Source organism: Lytechinus pictus, chromosome 18 (assembly GCF_037042905.1).
Source record: "Lytechinus pictus isolate F3 Inbred chromosome 18, Lp3.0, whole genome shotgun sequence".
NCBI classification, from domain to species: Eukaryota; Metazoa; Echinodermata; class Echinoidea; order Temnopleuroida; family Toxopneustidae; genus Lytechinus; species Lytechinus pictus.
In genome coordinates this window covers 1,672,836-1,693,294 of record NC_087262.1, presented here as the reverse complement: position 1 = coordinate 1,693,294, position 20,459 = coordinate 1,672,836, and the positions used below count along the sequence as shown (strand labels likewise).

The 20,459-nt window shown below is 36.4% G+C and overlaps 1 long non-coding RNA gene across 1 annotated transcript; it reads left to right on the top strand.

Annotated features, from left to right (window-relative positions):
* Positions 1-14,837: 14,837 nt before the first annotated feature.
* On the top strand, positions 14,838-20,168 carry LOC135157505 (uncharacterized). The gene is made up of 3 exons (XR_010296503.1): positions 14,838-14,916; positions 18,176-18,298; positions 18,891-20,168. It is a non-coding gene; the product is annotated as an uncharacterized LOC135157505 (long non-coding RNA).
* Positions 20,169-20,459: the final 291 nt, after the last annotated feature.

Genomic DNA, 20,459 nt, shown 5'->3' with positions numbered 1-20,459 from the left:
AATGATATTTTATATAATAGTAGTTATTTACAAATAAAATGTAAATTATATATAAATAATAGTTATTATTTAATAAATAATGATTATATAACAAATAATTGTTCTATATAATATTGGTACATTCGGCGCCTCATATAATTCCGCAAAGAAATATGCGGGCAAATTTCTCTCCCACCTCATGGACCCTAGTAAATAGCATATCCGGTCGAGCCGCGTCGGCCAGAGACAATAGACCGGTTCGGTATTAAACGTCATGGGCATTTTGTCAAATGACCTTTCATTTTTTTACATTATAATAGGCTGATTTCAAAGCAAGATATTTTGTAAGCATGCCTTGCATAGCAGGATGCAGACATTGTATAGACCAGGTGACTAGAATAGCACACCAATGAACACTCTGTGAAAGTATTGTTTGTCACCGTACCGAGCACAAAGATTGCCAGTCTATACTTTTTTTTCGTAATATCTGAGCAGTGTTCTTATGAAATCATCCTTTGCATGCAAGGCATTTGTTGTGCTCAACCTTCATTTTTCTTTTAAAAGAAAGGAAATGGAAATCATTACAAATATTGCAGACAGGTTAGTGTCCTAAAAATCACTCCTTCATGGTAAAAACTTTACTTGAAGTTAGAATATTTTAATTTTCTTGATTTAGAAAGTCAGCAAACGTGTTTGTTCATTCTGCATCATACGCTACTGAAGCTGTTAAATCACTAGCGTACCTACGGGGGGGCAGGGGGGCAGGGGGGCACTCTGCCCCCCCCCCTGACGAGTCACAACCCATGCAAAAACGTATCTTTGCCCCCCCTGACGGGCTTGAAAAACCTTTTTTGCCCCCCCCCCCCCTGACGAGCTTTAAGACCTATAATGCCCCCCTGACGAGCTTGAAGACCTTTTTTTTTTTTTTTTTTTTTTTTTTTTGCTTGTCAATTTTTTTCTGGAACGAAACCTTTATTTGTGATCAAAGACCTTTTTTTTTTTTTTTTTTTTGCTTGTCAATTTTTTTCTGGAACGAAATCCTTTATTTGTGATCGAAGACCTTTTTTTTTTTTTTTTTTTTGCTTGTCAATTTTTTTGGCGGACGGTTTTGCCCCCCCTGTGGAAAATCCTAGGTACGCCACTGTGTTAAATGCATTTCGTTTCTTAACACCTGTCTCCTGTGTGAAAGTCCACGATAATACTACACTTGAATTAATTTTCCTTTCACTCCTTTTTTTCCATTCTCTGAAGCTATTAAATGAAATTGTATTAAGAACCAGTGGCATAACAGGCGGGGGGGGGGGGCAAGGGGGGCAAGCTGTTCCCCTAGCGGATTTCACCGGGAAAATAAAAAAACGGGAAAAAGAGAAGGGAGAAAGAGAGAAAGGGATAGGGAAAGGGTGAAAGGGAAAAGGAAAAGAAAGCAATAATATAAATAGGGAAAATGGAAGGAAAGCGGGAAAAGGAAGGAAAGAAGGACACGTGAGGAAGTACAAACATGACATACATTAGCATGATTAGCAAGAGAGGGATATAAAATTAAAAGATATGACTCATTGGCACGGGCTAGAATGGCGGGAAAATGGGAGAAAGAGGCAGAAAGAAACGGGAAATGAAAGTAGAACCAAAAGCTTAATTGGAAAATTAGAATATAGAGAAAAGGGACGAGAAAAAAAGAAGAACTTAATAACATTACCGGGTTGCCGAGGATTGAAAAATATAAAGAAGGGGAAGAAAGTTGGATGGCGTCTATTCTAAGCTTGCTATATTTTATGCAATAATGATCGCAATCAGGACAAAAAATCCCGGGGAAAATCCTTAGCCAAAGCATAGGGATAGCCAAGGGCTAGCTATATCTCCCGATATTATGTCCTAACCTAAGTAAAGCTTTTCGCTGGCTAGACTTACCGTAAAAAGCCAGTTTACTTTGGCTAAATTTCCAAAGCTACTATCACGTAAGTAGAATTTAATTTCAATATCATTTTTAAAGGCCAAATTTTCTGGCTCGCTTCGCTCGCTGGTGACTTTTACAAATTTTTCCATATATTTGCTATTTTGTGCTGCCTCAAAATATTTCGTTTATTATCCGCAAACTACGTTGAAGATAATATGTGTTGTGTATGTACCCGCGATTGATAAAACAGTTGCCATCTGCAATGTTTAAAAATATCATGAGGTTCTGGGGCTCCGCCCCAGACCAGTGGCGGCACCAAGGGGAGGCAAGGGGGGCATTTGCCCCAGTGAGTTGGCCCCACCCCCGAAATTTTGAAGAAAAAAAAATGTATGATAAATGTTGTCATAAGCATCCTACTAAAGCTGCAAAGTGCTCCAAAATAAAACAGCTTTTTCGTTCCTTAAATTGGGAAAATTTTCGCATCCATTCACTGTTAGCTCCCAATCATTTTTGTCACTAACATAAATCTTCCAGGTCATTATATAAAATTCTAGATGTACGCGCTATACACGCTCGCAGTAGCTGAGATAAGTAAATTATCTGTTCAAATGGGGCTTAAAAATCCAATTAAATGTTTAAGTCAATATGCTTCTCGCGATTAGAGTTGTCATTATTCGTTTTAGCGAGATACGCATCCTGCGTATTCATAATTTTCATAAATAAAAAATTTCAGCTCGCGCTATGCGCTCGCATCAAATGTTTAATTAGATAGCCATCCAGTTCATGATTACAAAAAGTGCTTATAGAACGTCAAGATCATCTCAGGATGTCAAAAATTTTCAACTCGCGCTTCGCTCGCATTATTTATTTGGTGAGGTATATGCATCTTCATGACCCAATTCAAACATCTTTTCAAGTCAGTAAGGTCTACATTTAAAAAAAAACAGCTCGTGCTTCTTGCTCGATTTTCAGAAATAGGCAAAATATTTGTGTGTTGACCCACCCCAAATGTTATTTTGCCTCCCCGAGGTTAAAAATCTTGGTTCGTGACCCAATGTTCGTGACCCGGACCCGGACCCGATCCACATTGTACTGGCCCCCAAATGTTCTACAACCGAGAACAAAAAAAAAAAGATGCAAGAAAAAGAAAAGAAGATGAAGGATATGATGTTATTTTCTGAAAATCATGTCAAAATCAATCTCAAAGTTAGATTCTCATTAATGTTTTTCTTTCTCGCTCGCTTCGCTCGCTCGGAACTTATATTAGCAACTTTTTGCTGCGTGCGCCATGCTGTGCCCCCTCTTTTTTTTTTTTGGGGGGGGGGTACTTATCACGCATTGAGCTTCGCCCTAATGCTCGGGGCACAATCATAAAAATCCTGTTCATACCATGATATGACCGGGAATTTTTTTGCTCTTGCGCCCCCCCCCCCCCCCCCCGGCCACCGACCCCTGTTACGCCCCTGACTAAACCTTTTTGGTATCATGATATATATAAAAAAGAATATTGAATGCTTATGTTCGTGCAATAGTAAAAATATACTATTCGGTTAGCTATGGACGAAACCTGTTCAAACAGTTATGCCTCGTAAAATAGAAGAATCAAACTTTTACCTCATGGTACATACTCGGGCATTATATTAGATGATACATGGGGTTCTTCGGTGCAAGGATTCCGAGATGACGTACGTATTTCAATTTATTAACGCGCACTTTTGGACGGGACATCCTCCTAGCATATAGTGTTCGACAACAAGAGACTCGTTTTGATTAATCACCAACACCCTCTGCGGATCACCTTTTGTTGTCAGACGTAATGCAGGATAAAATAAACATAGAAGCCTTATTTCACGAGGATTTCAAACCCAATCAATCTAATAACGCAGTCACTCAACCAACTCTAAACCGACCGATGGTACAGTATTGGAAATAACGTTATAGTTTTGATTGAGCTGGATTCGGTTTCGTTGGTATGACTGTGTCTTGCGTATTTTCCTCAACTGACGATAAGAGCTAATTAACATAAATGGTACCCAATAGGGTTTATAAATGGTACCCAATACGCCTCATGAATATTCATAGCGACACGAAACGTTAGGATTTGGATCCAGCGCATCGCTCAAGTCGACTGATGTGGCGCGATCTGTAGAACGACGCGCTACATTGACGCAGATTCGAGTTAGTCTGCAGGCACAGACCCTGATTGGAACTTTGATCAATAAGTGTGCCTCCACGCAAAGACTAGCACATACAAAACTTGCTGTTCCAATACAGACCCTGATTGGAACTTTGATCAATAAGTGTGTCTCCACGCAAAGACTAGCACATACAAAACTTGCTGTTCCGAGAGAGCCTTCAGTACACAAGGCATGAGTAGGCTGCAAATTCAGACCCTTAACTCGAGTGAAGGGTTTGCCCAGCAGACTAGATTCGAGTCTCGCTTTGACCGGTTTTTCGAAGTTCTCTTTTTTGTTAGAAATGAGGCAAGACTATGAAAAATCCAGGTCCATGATTTGTAGTCTGATTCAAAGCCTCCAAAACAGAGTTAGCCCTTATATCGTAGGTGGGTAAAAATAAGCCTGGAGCAGAGTGGGTTCATAAGAATGTGCTGCCCTCTGATCAAAGGTGTGACAATATTCCTCGTGGCATCAGTTTCAGTTTTATTTTTTTCTCATTTCCAACAAGACAGTATACAAAATCCATAAAAATAAAGTTATAACAATTGAAATGTAATAAAGAAACATGTAACACAATATATATATATTCATCGAAATTATACATTTGAAACCTCAATATGGATCATGATATATTTGTGGCTGAAAATAACATACTGGAAATGGAGAGGTTCACTGTGAAGCTGTGCTTGTAAATCGTGGACCCCTCAAATCAAATTATTCATTAATATTCAATTACATAATTAAAATAATGATAGTGGCCAAAGAGGGGGAAAAAGTGAAATAAACAACAACATAATGCATGAAATGAGTAATGTACGAAGAATAACGAAGAGAGACGATGAGGAGAATATTTCTGCATGTGGAATGAAATAAGAAAATGTTTCACAGGTGATGTATAATGCAATTACAGAACTTGCGTGTTTGTGTACGCGCTTTTTCAATTCAATTCGGTTTATTATGAAAGACATTGTAAAACAGTCCGAAGACTGACACATACAAAGTTAACAGAAAAAAAAGAAAAATCCATTAAATTATATACCTACGAATTAATAAAATATAATAAGAACATAATAGTAAGATTAAATATTGCACTCGAGGTTCTACACATTACAGAATGCTTTATGTATTAGTTTGGTATTTTCACTCACGGTGGAAATGAAGTTGGATTATTTAAAGTATGTTTCTACACAAAGTGTGAAACGAAAGTGTAATGAATATTAATGACTTCATTGTGTTGCGCATCTTTTAAGACCAACTTAAATAATTTCAAAGTGCTTGTCCGACCACAAAATAAAAATTCAATGCAAATTATGTTCTTAACCAAAATACATGAAGTGTTATGATGTCTTTTTGTTTACTGATCGACTTTTTTCATCCCAACCGAAATAATAGTAACATTTTCATATAAAACCATATATTTATGGCTGTAATCTTTTCAGCGCTCTGATACGCAATCGGTAAATTCGTGAGAAAGATTTTCGAAAATATTTTTATTACTTTGTATACACTATCTTCTTTTAAAAAAAGGTATCTTTAAAAGAATCATTTTTTGTCGTGTTGGGTTTCTGGCTTGAAATCACCCTATATTAGACTTAAGGCACCTTCTACTTAGCGGCGATGGGTTGTTCCTATTTACAATGATTAGTCTGTGTCATCTGTTGTTACGCAGACAGAGCACCCTATCTTCTCCATCTTGCTATCATCGGAGCGCTGACAGTTACGACGCCGTAGATCCTGGCGTGTGTCACTCTCAAAACCCGTCTGGCAATCTCTAAATCTGCCGTGATCCCAATAGTGCGAACTCCGTTCACATCCACTCGAGATTTCGATCACCTAAACGCCATCACAAACCTCTTATTGATCAATTTAATCTTGAAATCTCTTGAATTTTCGCCATTCTATAATGATTACGGATAGATATATGACATTCCAATACAAACCATATTTTGTTTTGTATTTGTGTTTCTAAAAACACCATACTCATCGATACACCTGAGGATAATTAGCAATGTCTTCTAAACATTATTGATTGAATAAGTCCAACCACGTGCCCACCAACTTGACCAGGTGGCTTACTATACACACATCATTCGATAGAGTCGAATGAGATTACAACTTAGGTGGTATAGTAGCTCCATGTAATCATTTATATTTTGATTTCGTAGTCATTGTTAGTCAATCACCTTAGAATTATATAACAATAACAATAAGCTTGCGGCGGCATAATTATTATGCGTACGATGATATAGTATTTGGTCTGCAGTCATTCCTTTCCTTCCGTTTGCAAGATATGCGCTAAAAACGCCACTTTTTAAACGAAAATTTAAAACAATATGAGTGAGGAGGCTAGCCTACACATTAAAAAAAGAAAATATTTTGACAGATTATGAAATAATGGCTGAATGAAAATGCGACGACCGCTATATAGTTTAGTTAGAGTTTTGAAGACGATATCGATCAAAATTCATATAATTGGCCGTTTCCCAAAGCTTCAAATAGCCTTTAACATACTGCTTCATAGGTTGCAGTCGAATAAGTTTTTTTTTAGGGGGGGTATGTACTTAAGTTCAGTTTTATGTAAGATCATGAGATAAATAGTCTTTAAATGTCATTCACCATGATGCAGGCCTATGTCTATGGTAAGGTCATTTGGAAAGGTAATTTCAAAATATTATCATTAACAAATTTTGAGAAAACGTTACAAGACGAATTAATTCTAACAATCTCGGGATTCTTTTTGTTCATTGATAACTGTTAGTATTAAAATCAACATGGAAACAATCAATGCATATGCATACAGTAAATATACAATATTACATATTTACAACTTTTGTACCTGCAACATACAGCAATAAGTTAAAAGATATTCAAAACAAATACCACGTGTCGGTGTAATCACCATGTTATCTTTCAATACAGGAAACTTGACATGCTTGAGGCAAGGTGTAGTTCTAATTTGCGTCGATCCATCATCCCCCAAAGTCGTTGATCAATTATTGTTCTTGTCAGAAGTTGGCAGACCTTGAGTCCGATATGTCTAACTTTACCCCCTCTGCAAAAGCAAACGTGTTTCTGACTTTTAGTTCAACCCGGATAGGATAGGAAATAATAGGTAAACATCCCCAGGAATCAAGCGATCTGTCAGCTATGATACAATATCACCTCACCATGGCGGGAAGGCGGCTATCCCACTGCTGCCACCATTTAATTCAAGCACTATTTCTCATCAGCGTGAGATGATGCGCATCGTGCGTTTTTGTGCCGGGCGCGGGGAAACGTACGTGCAAACCCTTTGACTGCCGCTCGGTGAGATCTAGTCGAAATCTGGCCAATGTGAACGGCCTTTTAAGAAAACTGCGCCTTGTTTATCCAACTTGATCGGACAAGCATCTTTACAAATTGCTTTTCATTCTTGACGGAGATGAGGTTCTTGTTTCTTGGTCTCCCTTATGTCACTCCCGCCCGTTCTTGTCGCACATCACCCTTTCCTTGGCAGCTTGATGTGTATGTTACGCGTGACGGCGGCGCCACCTTCCCGCCTCCCCGGAAGCTTTATACGCGAAGACAATCAACCAAAATGCCCTCTCTTTCAGGCCATCTCAACTTGTCCAAGTCAAAACATACCATTCCCTACCCATTCCCCCTTCTCTCGATATCTCTCCATCTTTTTTTTTTTTATTCCTGTCCCCTTTACCTTCGCTAGGTTGTAATGTCAAGGATTCCATATTTCAAGATCAAAGTCAAGGGATGTTTCTCGACTCGTTTGTTATTACTTCAGGCACTGATATTGGGTATACCTGTCGCTCCCGTGTTTAGGAGCTCAACATCATCTCTTACAGGGTTTACAACGTACAAGAAGGAATATGTAATGGACTTTTTATTTTTTATAATGATTTAACAAGCAAAAAAGAGGATTTCTACTCTGAACACCACCAATGTCTCGCTCGCTCTTTCCATCATGTCCATGCCTTTGGTTCTGTGGATGAGGAACGCCGAAATGTGGCAGATAGGAAGACATTTTTCTTTTATCCATTATGGAATATTTTGTAATTTTTGAACAATAAAAGAAAATATATTTTGCTCTCATTCTGAAGTGCTTTGGGTGCATTTATTTACAATTAAATCAACATATTAAATTTTGGCGGAATATCACAAAAATTGTTATTTAATTTCAGGTCCGATTTCAGATGTCCACCTTACATGTCTTACATGGTTTAGAAATCAACCATTGACCCAACAAGGATATCATTTAAGTTGATTGTTGATTGTGCTCAAGAGGCTATTCAAGAACTATGACATGTATGAGGGAAATTAAGAAGAATCAAAAGAATTGTTTTGAAAGTGTTTTTTTTTTAGTTTCAGAAGTTAAATCTTTTTAATGACTTCAGGAAGACAGTTCCATACATAATTATCTTAGGGGTTGAGCGGACAAATGGTCTTGTGATTTTTTTTTTTGCATTATTTTATACTTTCTATTATAAATGGCTGTTGCATCGTGCTATTTAATACATCTTATGTCATGCTAAATAATATATCCCCTTTCTTCATGTTCTTTTTCTACTCGCCTCTTCGCTTCTCTATACCTCTTTTCTTTTCGCCTCTCTTCCTTTCCCTTCTCTTATCCCTTTATTTTGTTGATTGTTTTTTATTCGTATATTTTTGCAAGTGTAAACCGATACAAGCCCCTGCTTTCTAGGTTTCACGCCTTTTTTCGTAATTTAAATACTGTATTTATAGCCATTGTTTTGTACTTTATTACTGATCTGTATGCTTCACATGAAATTGGAATGTAGATTGAAATGAAAAAAATAAATGTTAACCTCAATTGAATTCAAGATAATTCGAAATTTGTTGAATTCGTTTCCATTCCCAATTGTAACTGTAAGAAATGAAATAAAAAAGATTTCGGGGAGAAATTTCAACGTCTGTAAGTTTGTAAGATAAATTGAAAGAGTTATAGTAATCGTCAATGACAGAAGAAAACAAAGCAAACTACTTTGGCTGTAGCGAGGAATATTTCCTTTTCTCATTTGACGAAATCATATTACAAGACGATGAATTCCATCTGAAATGTCTATATTGATAATACTGACAAATTCAATTAATTTCTACTGAAAAAAAAAACAATCATTTTTTTAAGAGAGACAGGTATGGCAGTCAAAAGCTTGAAACATGTGTACAATGCAAATAGATATAAACAGTAAACGAAATGTAACTTTATATTACATACATGAAGTTTAGTACAAAATAATTACAACTCGTCCTTACAATATCACAATGATACTAAATAGGTTCATTATTGCGGATTGAAATAATATCACAATGCTTTATATTTAGCAAGCGAGATTCGCACCAAGTGGAAGTCGTGATCATGGACATGATGATGAGGAGGGGGAGATGGAGGAGGAGGAGGCTGATCGCGGTAGTCATGGTAGTAGTCATCGTGGTCGTGGTGGTGCATGGGTATAAGCTTTAGCTATACAATCGGCTATGAGTTTTTGAAAATCAGATGACGCCTGACAAAAAGTTATGGTACCTTCTCTCATGCTGGCCCGGCGAATAATTTGTAAAGAGGGGTTAGGGCCTACTGAATGAATTTGATTTATGTCAGAAAAATACTTAACAGGCAAAAAAAAGAGACGTGGGTGAATTCACTGCACCCCAGCACCTCCGCTTCTCAGGGCCACCCCCCCCCCCTCCTTCCTTTCTTTCTCTCTCTCTCTCTCTCTGTCTTCTTGGCGTTTTACTCACTAATGCGTGAAAAGTTCTTTTTTTTTCATCCAAATGAACGAAAAGGATCTGATCTTTGAACAAATGTGACTCATACTCATCCAGCAATCAACTTATATATTATCAAGATAAAACATTGGTACTTCTCAGCACGATGTATACATTATGAAGCGAAGAACACAATATCAAACTTGTTTTACTTGATTTCACGCATATTGAAATAAAATGATTAACCAACCATTTTATTCATTTAACAGCTTTTTTCATACTAATATTTACTTCCGCACACTTCCTTCTAAATATAAAAACATGAAAATGTGCAATTTTGTAAATGAAGATAAATATCTCTCAATTTTCTTTAAATGTTTTAATTATAAATCATTTTTGATAATATGTTTGTTTAATTGTGATTTGCACTTTATTTTTTTTTCCATTTCACTTTTTCCATAACACATTATATATAACTGTGATTTATTAAATCCTTCATTATTTTTTTTCATTGTTATTTATTGCTGAAAGTGATGATTTTTTTTTGTGAGTTTATAATTTTCGTAATTTATATTTGCTTGTAGATAAAAACTGTGATGAATCAACAATATTTGCTACATCTTTATGCGAATACTTTTACAGTTAATTAACTAGTTATTACGATATTGCCAATATTTTATAATACTAATTCTCAATATTTAAGAAAACATTTGATATTCCCTTACCCACGTCCTATTGAGCGCGAAGCAAAGGTGAAACGAATTTTATGAAAATGATTGCCGAGATTTCTTTGCTTGATTAGAGATGAAATGATATTATTATCAGTATGGAGATATTTTATTTTCATTTTACATTTCATTATCATTTATTATAATGAAATGTCTGCACGTCAAACCACCTACCGAATGATTATCAACAAAAACATAAAGCCTATTTGTGCAGATTATATCATCTTCGCATGGTCTGTTGTTTCGAAGAAACTCTTGAATTTTTAACGTCATGTTTTCGATGATACAAATACTATGTTCGCAGGCGGGGGGGGGGGTGGGTGGGGGAGGCTTGTGGTGAATCCCTTTCCCCACAAACACACGCACAATAAAGTTCCAAGGCCGATTAAACAAACAAAAAAGGAAATTGTTACAATAGAGTAAAATATGAAATTAATTTTAGACTTTATATTAAATCTGTCATAATTCTTAATTTTGTTTTTAATAAAGTGACCTTTTGCTCACTCGCTTCGCCCGCTCGAAAAGATAAAGAAAAATTACGCGGAAGCCATCTTCTGCCCTCTGAAAACTTTAACTCATTGACCATGTTGATATGAGAATTTTCAACGCGAAATTCAGACACAACCTATCGTTTTATCTGAAAATCTTTTAAAAATAAGAAAAACCTCGAGTAAAAGTTTGTCATACTTAATGACAGCCGATATATTATTTTTGGTGCACGTTTTCGTTAAAATTTGGGAATTATTTCAGTTCTTGTTGATAGAGGAAAGCAAGATGCTAAATGACTTAAACAAGTGATCGCATGTTTTACAATTAGGTGACTATCTGATTGCGGTCATCAATCTGTAAATCAATCATTAAAAAATCATGATTTTCATTCTATTCACTTTATGACGCTTTGCAGCAGAATTATTCCTCTTTCATGCTGAATTCAAATATTTTTTTTTCCTCCTTGATATTCATCAAGCACAACCTCATGCTCATTCATCTATCTTATTCTGTTAAGCCCGTTTCTTCTTTCTTGATTCAATAAATTAATGTGAATCAGACGTCGATAATTATGCCTGGACAAATTCAAAAAGGATCAACAAATTAACTTTTTTTTACATATTAGAAATCTATTTCACGCAATCAATTGTAGCAGCAAAGAAAGTGCACTATATTAATTACTTAATGGATTGCGTGAAATAGATTTTTAATATTTAAAAATAAAGTTCAATTTAACACCAGCCCAATTGAAAATTCAAGAAAAGTGTTATAAAAAACAGTTAAAAATCAATCAAACCAATATTTCGTTGACAATGACTTGTGTTGATTGAAAGCCTATTTGGTGTCCAAAGTCAAACTGTTGTTGTGTCAACACTTCTCTACTAGTATGCTTATACCAGGCTGGTGTAAAATTAACATCGGATTTGTTGAAGTGTAAATTTGTTGGTCCAAAAGCCTATATCTACTAGAAGGGGCAACAGTCGTCTAAAAGTGTGATCGAAGGTTTTGATAACTTTTGTAAATGACGAAACGTTTTTGCTAATAATTAGATCTGGTACGAAGCTTTGGAATTAGTACATTTTTTCAACGCAAAGAAGACGTTAGAACCACCAATAATTTGGTAAATGGTGATAACGAAAGCTTGATGAAAATGATCACACTTTATAAATAAAGAATATTACACTCACCAGTTAATGCATTACTTTCAGGAAAACACCGGTTACGGAGAACAATATGACTCCAGCCACTTTACAATAAAATCGTTAAGTTAACATTCCAAGTTCACGACCAAAGGAAATAAATCACAGTACGGTAGGTTTGGAAAACAAGCGCAGATTCCCGCTATGCCGGTAAAACATACACTGGCTCGAAGTGAAGGCAGGTGATATTGATATTTTCGTTCCCGCCTAATTGCGCATGACCGCCAGAAGATAGACGCATGCGTGACGCCGACTGTCGTGGTCACGTCACTGTGATGTCCGTACTTGCTGGTTGAGTTGCGCATCTGTACGATGACGTCACGCGCGGCGGGAAACGTACACCACGGAGCACGCAGACGATAATTGAAACGTACGCATAGAACACCTGAACAGATGTCAAAGAAAAATACGCGGCGGAGAACAAGACTGCATGACCATGTTGCGCAGAACGATAGGATCGAAATTATTCATTACATTCACAGTAGGAATTCTTCGGACGACATTATCAGGAAAAACCTTGCACCGAGCAGAGCTGTCTGTCCGATAGGCGATGTAACTTTATCCCTACGCCTATCAGGTAATTCATTATGGCATGATGTTTCGATGGATGCGCTGGGCAAAGAGAAGATTGAAAATGAGCGCATTTCGACCCGACATGGCTTCATGCGTATATGGAAGATTGTGATGAGCATCAAATTATGCTCACCAATTTCAGTCGAAAATGAAAACAAATCAGACGCTTTGCCTCAGGATGGTTGACAAGTGGTGTATAAACTGAAATCACGCCGTACGTCAGTGATTTTTTTTTTGTACTGCCTTTTCCCATTGTTCTATCACATTTCTATCCAATATTTAATCATCTACTACAGAGTACACTAAAGAAGCATATGCATAAATCATCAAAATGGTCAATCAACAATATGATAGATGCATTCGTAGAGCCAATGTATCTCCAGATTTTAACGAAGTACCCCCACTTCACTGCAAGTACAATGTTATTTTTCGGCTCTTCTCTCGGAAGCATGCACGAGAAGATTGATATACTAGTACATGACAGTGTGAACGAACCCGCTGCCACCATCACATCGCGAGGCGCCACGAAGGATCCCGCTTGCGCGCGCGTTGAAAGCATATGCCCATTTTCATTACTCCCGCTCAGTTTGGTAACTAATTCATCCCAGGAATACCCCTGTATCATCTATGAGTCTTCACGCCTCTCTGATCCTTTGTTCAGCTAATTGATCTAGTCTTCGGGGTGTTATGGTTTCTTTCGGGTGCCCTTAAGTGGTGGGAAATCGATGAGTTCAGGTATGGCCATCTGGTGTCGTTAGCTGACGGAGTGATACTCTCCGCTACCATGCCCACACTAATTTGTATTCTCTGTTAAAGAGATATACACTAAAAATTACAATTGTATTTAACGAGTGACATATCTTTAATCTTTCACAGTCACTAAAAAACCCGATGATTTCAAAATGTTAGCCTCCCTTTCGGAAATAATTATTTTGGGGGAAAAAATAAAAATAAAATGAATCGTTATTTAGGCCTTTACAAGCGATCATTATTTTATAAATGGATTTCACATGTCATTTTGCATTCCAAATCGAATACCATTGGTTTTATTAATCAATGATATCGTCAGAGCTACTGAAGATTTAAAGACTACGTTGATGCGTACAGATGGAGGGTTTTAGGGGCACCCCCCCCCCCTTCCTCCAAGAAAAAAAGTTTCACGACCAACGTAAAAAAAAAATGAAATAGAAATAGTGAAACATCACATGATTTTTGGAATTTTACGATGAATCTATCAAAAAATCAAATTTGTCATTCATTCATGGGTGCGCCGTGGTCTAGTGGTTCTGACTCTCGCCTTTGAAACAATGGGTCGTGCGTTCGAATCCCAGCCATGGCGTGCTTTCCTTCAGCAAGAAAATTATCCACACTGTGCTGCACTCTACCCAGGTGAGGTGAATGGGTACCCGGCAGGAGTAATTCCTTGCATGCACTGAGCGCCGGCGATAGAAGCGCTTTGTATCCTCAGGCAAAAGCGCTTTATAAATCCAGCTATTATTATTATTTTAAAACGTGAGAAAAATGCTCGCTACGCTAGCTCGCATCTATTTCGAACTTTTGCTCCATCCGCCATATCTAGCCCCCTCAAAATTGTTGGCCCATGACGCCTATGAAAGCAAGTTAAGAAATCACCATAAAAACAGCTACCAATCCGAATGGGTCTAGCCTATAAGGAATGCTACAATGCAAGTCGGCTTGGTTGCTGCTGTCAATGGCAATTTCTAACTGGGGGGGGGGGGGTCGTTGGGGGGCTTCAAGTATACCTAACAAATGATATTGAATGCAATGACAAAGCAACGTTCCTGAACCTATTGAAAGTGCGTTTATTATTCTTCGGAACCCCCCCCCCCCCCCCCCTCCTGTTTTGGCCGCTATAAGTTGCAGTGATCTGGGCCCTGTTGCATAAAAATTTATGTCATAATGACATAAATTTCGACCATGACATAAAATCATGCATAGCTTATGCCGTTGACATAAATTTCGTTGCATAAAAATATTTATGTATTGTTTTAGCTTATGACGCGAATTAATCATCATTACATAAACTGAATAGTCACGAACGAGCCTGTTGACATAAACTTGTCATTTTTCAGCCGCAGCAAGTTCTTGCGAAAAAGGGTCATCGGCTTCCCATTTTGACGGGATAGAGGCATATTTTGGTATGTATCCAATTTTCATTGTTATATATCATAGATAATAGATCTATCTCACGTTCTGACTAAAAATTAAAGTTTCTAAGTATAAAGAGATATTTTAAATTAATTATTATCGCCGTCAATTTTATGCAATGATTGCTTGTAAACTCTCCGGCTGCTTTTAGCCGTACAACGCCGGCAGTGCTAGCCGGAGGTTCCGGCGTCTGACACAGACAAATAATGCATAGAATCAACACCGTCAGAAAACAGTTTTAAATAATCTTCACGACATTGGACATTGTTTTTAAGGTTCCTGTGTCGGATGAACATGCGTGGAATGAACACCGACAGAAAACAATTTTAATTCATCTTCACGACATATTGGACATTGATTTTTAAGGGTTTTTTTAGAGCACCCCCGCCCTTTCTGGAAAATTATAAATCTTGTCAGTATATTGGTAGTCTTTCTAGAGTCTAAATTCTAACGTTAACAAGTTAGATCTAGTCTAGGCCTAACGTTAGATTCGACTAGACTAGTCTAGACCCTTTAGTTAGGGCCTAGAGACTAGAGTCTATCCAGCTCTGTCACTCACTGACCGTCGCGTCAGAGCCAGGCCCTAGACTTTCTAGCCCTCAGACTCAGTAAAGTCTAAGACAAACTAAGTAAGAATAAGTTAGGGCCTAGCCCAGGCCAGACCTATATAAGTTATAACAGAGCCTATGTTAGTAGATAAAAAAAATTAGGCTAGAGAGTAGAGCCTAGCCTAGGTATGGCCTACCTCAGCGAGGGTTCGAACATGTATAGGCTCCACTATAGATACCGCTACGGTACCGTCCGCTCCACTATCAGATACAAATGAGATAGGTGGAGCGGAGGGTAGCGGTAGTGAAGTGTATGGGAGCCTATAGTATACGAGCCCTCGCCTGAGGTAGGCAGGGCCAGGCCCAAAGCCTATATTAGCTATATTAGCTTGGCCCCTTTTAAGTTCTAGTCTAGATCTGCAGTAGTCAGTAGATCTATTCTGATCTAGTTTTCTATCTAGGGTCTTAGTTAGACTTAGACTAGTCACTAGACCTCCCAGGTCTAGATCTAGATCTAAGAAATTTAAATTTGTCTTGGTTAGCTGAGCTGGCTCTACCATTGTATTACTGCTTTACTAGATCTACATGTAGGCCTACCCCGGTTTGGGCCTTGGTTCTGGCCAGGGAATGAGGTGGTGCAGCCCTGCCCCTGGACCGGGTCTGGCTTGGGTTCCTTCCATTCATGCTTTTATTATAGATCAAAATCGAGACCTAATTCGGGACCCAATCTAGTTTAGCAATACAAGAGATCTGAAATAGATGTAGCTCAGGCAGAACGAGCGGTCGCTTGTAATTTATTTGTATATTCTAGGGCCCAAAATTGAAACTGTCTTTGCATCATTAGTAAGCTAATCATTTGTAGGGCCTATCTATCATAGTTTTCTAACACTATGGATCTACTAGAACTACAAATGTTACTCTAGATCCATTCTATGTCTAATCTTTAGCCTGGCTTCTTAACTCTGACATTAAAATTCAAATTGAGTCTAGTACTGTAGGTTCTAACTTAGACCTTTGGAAGGCGGGGCCTCTGCTGCCTACGCTACGGCGGTGGAGCCCCCCCGGGTTTATGATAGAGCTATATGGAATAGGGTAGTCTAGCTCTAATATTGTTTTCTAATGACAGGGGTAGAGGCCTAGATCTAGTCAAGATTCATCAGTTGGAAGATGTGCACTACAATAACATGTAGAGTATTAGACCCTAGGAGCGAGTTGGGGTGTCCCTCTCTGTTAAGCAAAAAAAAACTGAAATGATTGGTGTGTATTGTGATAAAATAATCTAGAAAACCCTGGGACATCCTCTGTGTTAACAAAGACTGGAGACTACTGAACAGGATGGGAAAGAAAGGGGGGGGGAGAAGAATTACGCACTGAACTAATTTAGTTAAACACTGAACTGAAAAGACATGTAATTTCACAAAAAAATTGTCTGATGAGACTGATGACTACATTGTATGTTGATATCTAATATAGATATTAATGTACATCTTCGATTTATATTTTAGACTCTTCCAATTTTTAACAAAAGCAATGAGTTGAACATGCAGTCAAAAAAAAAAGAGATCTACATGTATGTATCCTCTGTGTTTTCTGATTTGAATATATTCTCTGCGAGCTGGCTGCTGGCCTGCAGACAAGCTACCTGTTTGATAAGTTTAATTCACTTCTGAGGATATAGTGCACATTTTAGTTCTTTGATTTGTTTAACAGGTTAAAAACCTTATCAAATGCCTTTTCTATTAATTTTAAACCAATGCACAGGTAATATGCTTGGAGAAAAGGCATTTCCATTACCGGTAACTACAAGATTTGGTTTCTGATCTGTGGATAAAAATAACCATGATAATTGAAATTCTCTTGGTGACTGTTATCAAGAATTTTGTATACTATATTCTATTTCTTTTACCTATTTACTCTAAAGGATTTTTCAGATAAATTATTGTAGGGGTGCTTTTTTTAGAAAAAAAAACCTTGGCAATTTGAATTTTTAAAAATCCCAAATTTTTGTATAAATAATATAATTATAAGGCCTACAATTTTCTTACCTATCAAAACCTATCTTCATTAGAAGTATTCATATATTACGTGTGTAAATCATTTTTCTAACAGAAAAAAGGAATTTGAAGCCTTAATGAAACACTTGAACTCTGCTTGCAATATTGCATCCTAAGTGATAAAAGGTGCAAAAATTGACCTTGTCATTATTGTTTGCACCCAGAAATGTTCGTTTGCACAATAAAAGGGGCAACATTTTACCTTTTAAGGTGCATAATAGTATTACTTAAACATTAAAAATGTTCAAATCTTTTAACCTTTATTACATGGTTCAAATCTGCTACACCCATAAAGGTGCATAAATGAGCATAATTGCTCTCATTGGCACTCCTTATTGTACCAACCCCTAAGGTTCAAATTTGAACCTTCTTAGTGTTTTCATCAAACCATTTCAAGGTTGAATGACTAGACCTTATTTGCCTTTGATTAGTATTCTCAATGCACTCATGGATAGAATTTATTTTTACACAGTTCTGAAAATAGCCAGTGAAACTGTCCCAACACCCTTGTCAAATATATTTGACAAAATCTGTAATGATTAAAATATTTTTTTTAAAGAAGGAACTTCAGTTGTTTATTCAAAATGTAAATATGAATTCATTCTCATCTGTTACTATTAAAAATTTTGTATTCACTTTCCTAACAGTTGAACCACACAAACGGTGAGAAGAGGTAGAAATAAAGAGGGGGATTGCAACTGGAAGGAGATGAAAGTCCAGACACTCTGCCACTGTGTGCTATTGAACAAGAAATCTCTTTTAGTATGAAGGTGAGTTTCTATATAAAGTTGTGTTTATTTAATATTCTACTTGTAAATACAAGTATACTATACAGTAATATTTATTCTAATTTATTTTATTGTTTTTAAGAGCGGTTGTACATGTGATGTACTGTTATATATCATTCATTTTCAAATATGAATCTCTTTTACAATTCATCTCAACAAAGAGACTAACAATGTGAGCTTACATGCATAAACACAATATAAGTGCATTTAAAAATAAAATAGTGGTAGGAGTAGAAGGGAGAGGTCGCAAGTTGATAACATAAACATGACCTTGACCTCGATTTTGTGTTGTTGTATTTTTTTGCCAAATATGAACATTTTCTCCAATGACTTGATTGAAATGAAATATATTCTTACAACCATATAAGGGTATAAAAAATAATATTCGGAGACTATTAACCCATTTTTTATTTTACATTATATACATTTTTTATTTAAGCCTGTGATTGCAATCTCAAAAGGCTCTTTCATAATCTTGAAGAGATACATCATACATGCACATGTATGTGAACACTCTACTATTGTAAAGTTGAGTTGCTAAAGTTGTTTTCATTGATTATTCTTATAATTTCAGATTGTTCAAGAGTCAAGACTGTTGAAGACGTGACGTCATGGACCTGGTTGCACATGGCAAGGGAACTATCTGGCTGTACCCTGAAGTATTCTCTTTAAGATTTGAAAATTATCAAAAGTTTCATTTTTTTCAGAGATAATAATCATTATATTGATATTGTGGATATCTTTTTATGATTGTTATCATAAAATTATTATAATGTTAATGATGATAGGTCATAATGATACAAATGAATTATAAGTAGAAAAGAAGACAACCAAAAAGGAGGAGGAAAAGAAGAAGATGAAGAAGAAAAAGAAGAGGAGGGGTGGAAGAGGAAAAAAGGAGAAGAAGAATAAATAACATCACTGTGAGTTCCTCTTCATGATATTACATAAATATTTGTCTCTTCTAAATGAAAATATTTATTAAGCATAAAAATAGGATTTAGTTATTCTTGTTTTTTAAGATGTATTATTATGTATCATGTTTGTAGTTGTACACTTGATTGAGGTACATGTATTGTATTCATTTAGGATATAAATAATATGTTTTATTTGAATCCATGTACCTCTTTAAAGGACAAGTCACCCCCAACAAAAAGTTGATTTGAATAAAAAGAGAAAAATCCAACAAGCATAACACTGAAAATTTCATCAAAATCGGATGTAAAATAAGAAAGTAATGACATTCTAAAGTTTTGCTTAATTTCACAAAACAGTTATATGCACATTCTGGTGGGTATGCTAATGAGGTGACTGATGACGTCATCCACTCACTATTTCTTTGGTATTTTATAATATGAAATATGGAATATTCAATTTTTCTCCTCATTGTCAAGTGAAAGAACGATTAATTCCTCCCTGAACATGTGGAATGAGCATTGTTAATACTATATGATCAGTCAAGTTGTTCCTTATTGTCAAATCTATAAAAAAAGAAGAAATATAGTATAATTCAAACAATGAAAAACAAAAGAAATAGTGAGTGAGGGACATCATCGACTGTCTCGTTTGAGTTGTGCATACAATGTTTTGTGAAAAATAAGCAAAACTTTAAAATGTCATAACTTTCTAATTTTACATCCGATTTTGATGAAATTTTCAGCGTTTTGCTAGTTTGATTTTTCTCTTTTTATTCAAATCAACATTTTCTGGGGTGGATTTGACCTTTAAATCATATTTATACAGTCATGATTAAAGGACATGGGACAGGTAACAAGATTACATTGTTTTACAAATTTTAGTGTGAATTTATTTTAAAAGTAATAAATTTACATAAAATGTCATTCTTTTTGCTTCATCTCTTTGTTCGTTTTTTTTTATTGAATCGGGAGGGGGTGGGGTGTGGTTAAAATATGATTTGCCCCTCAGAACACACTTGTTTCCCTACTAAAAATAGTAATTAATATTTGTAGAAAATTGTATGATTGTTTTTTTTATGAACTCTGAATATTGTCCCATAAATTGTCAAATTAGGAAAATAATTGATTGAGATGAAGATTTGAAGTAGGAAGGGCGAGAAATTAAAAGGAAATTCATATAAAAGTGAGAAAGATCCAGAGATGCAAAGATTACACTGTATTGGGAA